Source organism: Mesoplodon bidens, assembly GCF_964165515.1.
Source record: "Mesoplodon bidens genome assembly, chromosome: 11".
NCBI classification, from domain to species: Eukaryota; Metazoa; Chordata; class Mammalia; order Artiodactyla; family Ziphiidae; genus Mesoplodon; species Mesoplodon bidens.
The window spans coordinates 80,520,588-80,529,820 of NC_138167.1; positions in this window are offsets into that span (position 1 = coordinate 80,520,588).

The following is a 9,233-nucleotide window of genomic DNA, read 5'->3' on the forward strand; positions in this document are numbered from 1 at the left end:
CCGAGGCCGTTGCATGAAATGGCTCAGAGCTGATGGGGTAGAGGCGGAAGTTAGGGGAGGAATGAGGTGTAACATCAGTGCAGCACCTATGATGTGTGAGGCATTTTTGAAGATACCATTATCTCCTTAAGCCTCCATACGAAGTATGTACCAACCTCATTTTAGAGAGGAGGAAACGGAGACTCAGAGGCCTTGAGCACTTTGCTCAAGGCCCCATGGCCAGTGAATGAAAGAGCTGGGACTTTGCCTCCCAAGCACATCCTCATGTGCAGACAAATGAGCCAGTCAATAGGGTGTAAACTAGGTAATTCACAGGACATGCTCTCAAAAGGGGTGAGGCCCGAGAAACGAGAAAGCAGCCCTGAGAGCTAGGGTGACCAGTGCATCCCGATTTGCCTGTGACTGTCTCCATCTTAGCACTGAAAATCCTGTGTCCCAGCCCCTCAACCTGGGGCCTCCTCAGTCCCAGGCAAACTGGGCCGGTTGGTCACCCTATAGCTGAGAGTTAGGGGATGTGCCCTTGGTGAACATGAGCAATTTCTCGGGATATCAACATCAGATGGGACTTTCATGGATGTGATGGAACAAGACAAAAACGAGACTACTCTGAAATTATATCTGAGCAGGAATAAAAACAGACACCATGCAACTGCAAAAATGACCAAATACCCCCCTCTCCTGGCTAACAAGAGGGACTACTGTTTCTTCTTCAGTGACAACTCTAGCCCTGCTTCTTTCTTCCTGCCCATTAAAGAAAAATTAAGATAATCACTAAATTTACCTACTTTCTCACAGCTCCCAATTCACTTCCTTGAGTCCTCCTGCAAATCAGCTAACACAGGCCCGACTCCTAGAGCAAGCCCTTCCTGAACACTCTTTCTTTCTCTTTTTTTTTTTCCTTCTTTTTCTTTCTTTTTTTGTCTGCATTGGGTCTTCGTTGCTGTGCATGGGCTTTCTCTAGCCGCAGAGAGCAGGGGCTTCTCTTGTTGCAGAGCACGGGTTCTAGGTGCACGGGCTTGAGTAGTTGCAGCACACGGGCTCAGTAGTTGTGGCTCATGGGCTCTAGAGTGCAGGCTCAGTAGTTCTGGCGCACGGGCTTAGTTGCTCTGTGGCATGCGGGATATTCCCGGACCAGGGCTCGAACCCATGTCCCCTGCATTGGCAGGCGGATTCTTAACCACTGCGCCACCAGGGAAGTCCCCCTGATACCCTCTTTCTGAGATGCTTCATGTTTCCTCATGATGTCAAGTGGCCTCATAGCAGGGTGCAGCACCAACTCTATTTGACCTCAGGTGTGTTCCTGGATGGTCTTTGACTAGGGGACATTGACAGGACTTATACAAGGTCAGTGTATTAAGGGGGGCCACCTTTCACTTGTGGTATTGTAATTCTCTCTCTCTGGGCCATCTCTACAGCTAGACCAGATGTTTTTCAAAGGAGAATCACTTACTGAAGATGGTAACTAGCATGTATGGAGGAATTCCACTTGCCAGGCACCATGCTAGGCTCTCTCCAAGGACTGACCCATTTAAGGCTCACCCACACTTTCTGAAGCAGGTGCCATAATTTTCAATTCACAGATGCCGAAGAGGAGGCTGAATGAAACTATGTCCATTGCCCGGAGTTAGTAAGTGTCAGAGCCAAGATTCAGAACCATTGTGTTTGACTCTAGAGCCCTGCTGGCACCCACAGAACATTCAACGTTTGGGGAACAGATCAATAACCAACTTGTCTTTAGTCAGAGGTCTTGGCATGATAATAATATGAAGGTTTCCTGCTCTGAGCCATACACTGTTTTGAACACTTTCCATGTGTTAACTTACTTGACCCTTACAACAACGCCATAGTTGGTACCTCCATTTTACAGTTAAGGATGAGGCTCCAAGAGGTATACAGTACATTTATATAGAGTTTAGAATGAACAAGATCTTTTCACATTTGCATTTTCTAAGCCCTGTGAAGTACTGAATTTCATGAATCTAAGATGCTAGTTATCATAAGATGCACCATTATTTTATGTGTCACTGAGAAAAAAAAGCTGCCAGTTACAATTTGTAAGATGTCCTCGAATGTACCCAGTTTTTGGAGATGCTAAAATGCAAGGAAAAAGATGTTTTAGAATTGATTAAATGGAGTAGGTATTTTTATCTCCATTGTTTAGATGCAGAACCTGGGGCTCAGAAATGAGTATATTTCTCAAGATCATAAAAGTAGCAAGAGAGGGACTTGAATCCAGGTCCACAAAATGTTCTCTTACTTCCGTGCTATTCTAAACATTATGGGAGTCTTTGACCCCTGAGTTTAAAGGAGGGCTGAAGGAGTGTGTCTGACTCTAGGGCGTCCCTGAGACAAAAGACTTTTTGGGCCAGGGAACACTTTTTGTGAAGTTTATATCACATTTTGTGAGTGGCCATGTCTGCATCTAGATGCAGGGTGAGCTTTTCTTCTTTGCTTTTTAACTTGGCTAAGACTTTAGGTTCCTGTAGGTCCTTTGGCCAAAGAGATTGCATGAATGAGCTCACCATGCCTGGGTGATGCTTCTCTTTTCCAAGCCCCAGAGATTCTCTGTAGAACTCTCTCTGTCTGTCTCCCTGGGCTTCCCCAGCTGTGGTTTAGGTCTGGGACTGTCAACTTGCTTTAAGTTATCATGGGTCAGAGATCTCGCAAGGAGTCTTACTCCATATTTGATGCTCCACTTTTGACAGCTTTTAACCTCACCTCTTCTTCTGCCTCTCTGCCCCACGTCTGAGCAAGCTGATAAGAAAGCCACGGTGGTCTCTCCTTTGGTCTTGGTGGGAGATTTAAAGGATGCTAGCCCCTGCCAGCGTGTGGGTACCCTCACTCTGACCCTACACTCTGTCTACACCCTATAACCCTACCCAGCTTCCTTTCTTTGTGTTCCCAAGCCATTTTGGACCTGATTGGGAGGTCTGCCCTGATCTCCCCAGAAAAGTCTCAATTATGTACATCATAGCCTTTTCATAGCCTTTTGGTATATGTGTGACATTCTCCGTCTTGACATCAAAACTAAATTTTGAGTGGGGGTCCTTCCCGCTTCTGTAGAAAGGCTGCAACAGACCCCTCAGAACAACTCAGCAGAGCCACGTCATCGAAAACCTATTTAAATATATATATATATATATATTTATTTATTTATTATTATTTTTTTTTGCGGTACGCGGGCCTCTCATTGTTGTGGCCTCTCCCGCTGCGGAGTACAGTCTCCGGACGCTCAGGCTCAGCAGCCATGGCTCATGGGCCTAGCCGCTCCGCAGCATGTGGGATCTTCCCGGACCAGGGCACGAACCCATGTCTCCTGCATCAGCAGGCGGACTCTCAACCACTGCACCACCAGGGAAGCCCTAATACCTATTTAAATTTTTTTAACAGAGAAAAATGTTAGTCATTTCTACCTAGATATTTTTAAAATGAAGAGAGGCTATGCTCACCAGCTGCTGTGTTTAATTGCAAGTCTACAGATGCCTCTCCATGGTAGTTTGCTAAGAGAGCTGGGAGGAAGGGCTGGCTCTGTGCAGCTCAGCCATCGTCTTACGTGGGCCAGGTTGTGTGAAGATTAAGGCAGGTGATGGAAGACATTCCAGGCTGTCAGCCCAAATAGACAAGGCTAAGGGAATCTGGAGGGCTTTAAAAGATTCTTCTGGAGCCAATGAGAAATGGAATGGATAAATCAGACAGAAAAATGAAAAAGGAGTGAAAAAGACCAGTGAATTATACAGAGAGAGAGAAAGATTATGAAATTAGAGGAAAAATTAAAAGGGAAATTAGAAATAAAAAGAATGAAGAATGAAAAACTAAACCTAATGAATTGCCAGAGAGGCCTGGTACATTAAGAAATGGGAGGAGAAATGAAAAAGGAATAATTGGATAAGGAGAAGACAGTAAACAAGATAAACAATAATACAAGAAAATGATGTTCCCATCTTATGTAGGCTTTTAATCAAGAACCACAAAGTTTTACTACAGGAGGGTTGAAATACATCCATTTCTGGGGGGTGGAATGAACAGGGTAAACTAGTTGCTGTTTGGACACAATTCGCAAAGTAATTACAAGGTCTAACAATGCTGTTCCCAAGACTGAATCATTAATCACCATTTCCGATGATGCTGAAACCGTAATGAGAAAACCCATACCAATGTTTCCCAGGTCAATTTCAAGCTCTGTTATAAGAGGTATGGAGAGAAATCCATGGCATATTATTTTCCTGATTCTGAGTCGACATTTCAAACAGCACAGTGTGAAAATATAAAGACAGCGCCCTTTTAAAGGTCAATAGTGATTTCCATTACAATCCATGATTTATCATTCAGCCCAGAAGATTTATTCCAGGCTGGGATGTAACCCAAGAGTTTGCTCTACACAAGCGAGAAGCAAAGCAGAAAAAAAATTACCTAGTAGTTTTAAGGGCCTTTTCCCCCATGTACTTTTACCCCTTTGAGCTCAAAAGGCAGGCACCAGACCAAATCTTCAAACATTTACATTTGGGGCCTTCTCTCTGTTTTGTGATAAATTCTCTCCAACCCCTCCACAAAGATCTGCTCCCAGTAGCCTGAGAGGTCTGGGGAAAATGCCATTCAGAGTTTCTCCTTTTTGGCATCTTGAAGAAGTATTCTTGAAGAGTGTTAAAGAGTCTCTTCCTCGCTTTCTACCTGCCTTCCTCTATCTGGCTTTCCCAGCCAGAGAACACTGCTTCCAGAGAATTCCTCAGGCCCTTTAGCCATCCAGGAAAAGAATGACTTCAATACAGGGCATCTTGAATATTTAAGATAGGTCTATCCTAGGTGGCTTCTGCCCACAAAGGCAAGGTTCTTACCTTCACTGGCAGCTCAGTGGCTGGGAGCGTTTTGGATCAAATCAGGTAGCAAACTGGCTGGGAGGCTGTAGAACAAGCCATGAAACCAAAGCTGGATTGACAACAGGTGATAGTATTATTTTGTAAGGTTTTTTCCCTCTTAGTTATATTACCACCCAGTAGTATTGTGGGTCCCAAAACTGATGGAAAATGACTAAATTAACTAGGATGCCTGGGCCTCTTGTTATTTTGCTGACTTGAGAGTGATGCTGCCTGCTATCTCTTCTAACCGTTAACATTGACCTGGTTGACTTAATGCACGTGACCAAATTCAGAATCTTGGCACAGAGCATCTGAAAACAGGTGTATTTGGAGTCAAGGCTAGTTGGGGGGTGGGAGAAGGGAGACTTCTCCATTTCTAGTGTCTTCCTCCATGGGAGGGACTGGGAGCTACATCTGTTTATTGGCCTCTCTGTTTCCTGCCTCTCTCTGCCTGCAGGGGGCAGAGGCAGTGAGTGGACCAAGAAGCTGTGCACTGGGGCCATACCCTTCCACCCTTGCTCTTGGGAATTAACTGTCCACAGGGGACTTGTGTTCTCTTCTGCAATTCTCTACCATAATTCCCCCCATTTTTTTTATTGTGGTAAAATGCACAAAACATAAAATTTACCATCTTAAACGTACAGGTCAGTGATCTGAAATATATTCATGCACAATCGTCACCACCATCCATCTCCAGAGCTCCTTTATCTTGTAAAACTGAAACTCCACACCTGTTAAACAATAACTCCCCATTCCGCTTCCTCCTCAGCCTCTGGCAACCACCATTTTACTTTCTTTTTCTATGGTTTTGACTATTCTAGGAACCTCCTGTAAGTGGGCTTGTACAGAATTTGTCATTTTTTATAATTCTTTTCTCCCCAGCTTTATTGTGAAATAATTGACATCACTGTATAATTTTAAGGCATGCAGCATGATCTTTTTTTTTAAACATCTTTATTGGAGTATAATTGCTTTACAATGGTGTGTTAGTTTCTGCTTTATAACAAAGTGAATCAGCTATACATATACATATATCCCCATATCTCCTGTCTCTTGTGTCTCCCTCCTACCCTCCCTATCCCACCCCTCTAGGTTGTCACAAAGCACCGAGCTGATCTCCCTGTGCTCTGTGGCTGCTTCCCACTAGCTATCGATTTTACATTTGGTAGTGTATATATGTCCATGCCACTCTCTCACTTCATCCCAGCTTACCCTTCTCCCTCCCCGTGTCCTCAAGTCCATTCTCTACGTCTGCGTCTTTATTCCTATCCTGCCCCTAGGTTCTTCAGAACCACTTAAAAAATTCTTTTAGATTCCATATATATGTGTTAGCATACGGTATTTATTTTTCTCTTTCTGACTTACTTCACTCTGTATGACGGTCTCTAGGTTCATCCACCTCACTACAAATAACTCAATTTCATTTCTTTTTATGGCTGAGTAATATTCCATTGTATATATGTGCCACATCTTCTTTATCCATTCATCTGTCGATGGACACTTAGGTTGCTTCCATGTCCTGGCTGTTGTAAATAGACCTGCAATGAACATTGTGGTACACAGCGTGATGGTTTGATTTACATATATTATGAAATAATTACCACAAGAGATTCAGCTACATCCATCTTCTCATATAGATACAATAAGAAGGAAAGAAAGAAAAAAAGAGAAAAAATAGTTTCTCCTTGTGACGAGAATTCACAGGATTTACATTCTTAATGATTTTCCTATATATCATTCAGCAGTGTTAGCTATAGTCATCATGTTTATGTTACATCCCTAGTACTTATTTATTTTATGAATGGAAGTTTGTACCTTTTGAGCACTTCCCTCTACCCCGCCAACCCCTGCCTCTAGTATCCACAAGTCTGATCTCTCTTTTTTTTTAATGAGTTTGCTTTTTTGTGTTTTGTTTTAAATTCCACATATAAGTGATCATACAGTATTTGTCTTTCTCTGTCTGACTAATTTCACTGAACACAGTGCCCTCAAGGTCCATCCACACTATTGCAAATGGTAGGATTTCCTCATTTTTATTCCACTGTATACAATAGTATTTGTGTTTTTGTCACTGGCTTATTTACCTCAGCACAATGTCCTCAAGACTCATCCATGTTGTAGCCTATGACATAATTTTTTAAGGGCCGCTTTCCCCACCCCCAAGCAGAGACTGCCCAGAGATTAGGGGTTGACTTTATATGATTCTGAGGTTTAGTACCGTGGGGTCATTTGCCAACTTTTAAAATTTTGATTTTGTCAGCTCCTTTGTTTTCTCAACTGGCTCAGAAAGGGCCCTATTTATTGGGCCCTCTTTAGGTCCCAACAAAGCTGAAATTATGACTCTCCTTAATCATCTTGAAAGCTTAATAACTTGATAGAATGCAGAGATTCTATATGATAGTTTGTTCCATACTTTCTGGCTTCACTCATTTCCTGAACAAATAAAAAAGAAAATCTACTGTGTTTCAGGAGCTATGCCTCAGCAATGAGCAACGCAGACAGATCCTTGCCATCAAGAACTTTTAGTGGAAAAAAAATAGTAACAAAAGGAAACTTATGAATTGCGATTATTTCTAGGATGGAAAGAAATAAAGGGCAAGAAAGAATAAGAGAGGCAGAGGGTGGCTAGATGGAGTGGATTTGGTTAAAGGCAGCTCTCACCCTTTCATGTTCAACCATTAATTAAAATTGCCCATAATGTTTGAATGGAGGCAAAACAAGTAGTTAGTAAACTTGACATATGTTATGATAATTTTTAGTCTCCCTATAACTTACACGTTTTTCCTAGATTTATTACATATTGTCGTGCATTCATTTCTTGTCAATGCATTTCTAACATCAGGAAATCTGAAAGAGGCTAAGGATATAGGGATGAATAAGACATTCTTGCTGCCCCAAGGAAAAACCTCCCACGTTGAGAGAGCCAGGGACATAAGTAACTATAATATGGTGTGATAAGCTGGGGGAAGATCATGAAAACACAGAGTAGAGGGTGATCACCTCGAGATACGGAAGTTGGGGAAGTTCAGGCAGTGCGGGTATGAGCATCTGCAGAGGCACAAAGCAATGAAAAGCATGGCTCGTGTTTTCAAGGCAGCAGGAGTGACGTGTGCTAAGGAGAGAGAGTGGATAACGTACTGAGGTTCTGAAAAAGCCAGCGCGTTTCCAGCATTCCGTGGAAACACAGGCCTGATAGCTTCACCTTTTGCTTTGAAACTGTCTTTAAACCTTAGCTGAATTATTATTATTATTATTATTTTTAAATTTATTTATTTATTATTATTATTATTTTGCGGTACGCAGGCCTCTCACTGTTGTGCCCTCTCCTGTTGCGGAGCACAGGCTCCGGACGCGCAGGCTCAGCGGCCATGGCTCACGGGCCTAGCCACTCCGCGGCATGTGGGATCTTCCCAGACCGGGGCACGAACCCGCGTCCCCTGCATCGACAGGCGGACTCTCAACCACTGCACCACCAGGGAAGCCCCCTTAGCTGAATTATTATTCCCATTGTAAAGGTAAGCAGACCAAACCTCAGACAGGTCAAGTGACTTGTGCAGGCCATGTGGTTGGTAAGGAGCAGAGACAGATTAGAATGATCATGAACATAAAATAGATTTTATTGGTATTGGTTAGAATTTATGGAAGGTCAGCGTTTCGTTTTTTTTAAAAAAACCTATTCCACAAGGTACACTGTCCTGTTTGGGGCAAAATTTCTGCTTAATCCCCCGAAAAGTATATAAAATTCCACAAGAATTTAATGGTGGTTGTGGATCTATCCATACTCTTGGACTTGAGTGGTGGTAGTGGGGGAGCAGTTCATTTAATTCTTAGCTAAAACATGACAGACACAATGTAAGCATGAAAAAGAGTGAGATTTAAAAACAAGGAAATAAAAGTCAGTTTAATTCATATTTTGTTTGGCCTGAGTGTAAGCAATTTCTTGCTTAAGCTCTTGTTGGATACAGTAAAAAGATATTTTTCTAAAATGTCCAAAGCAGTGTTTAGTGAATTGGTCTTGGTATGTGTTTAAGGGGATAATTAGAGAAAAGGCTGGGTTTAAAAGTGACTTATGCACTATCTCCACTAATTATTTTTAATAAGGAGTGATTCACCATGCAGAGTGCTATTTTTTTCCTTCCCTTTGCATGTCCAAAGCAGAAGCAATGCTATGTGTGTGCTGAGGCATATCAAAGCTAGGCTGAACCTTCCTTACCAGGGCTGGTGGTTTGATGTTAGTTCAAAGGAAACCTCCAATCCCGAAGACTTTTAAATTTCTTTCTGCAAAATAAATTAAATGCAAAAAGCCAAGATAAAACTCTCTATGCCTCTGAATGTGAGGGATAGAGCCAGGTTGTTTCTCTCCAAAGTGTTCTTTGGAAA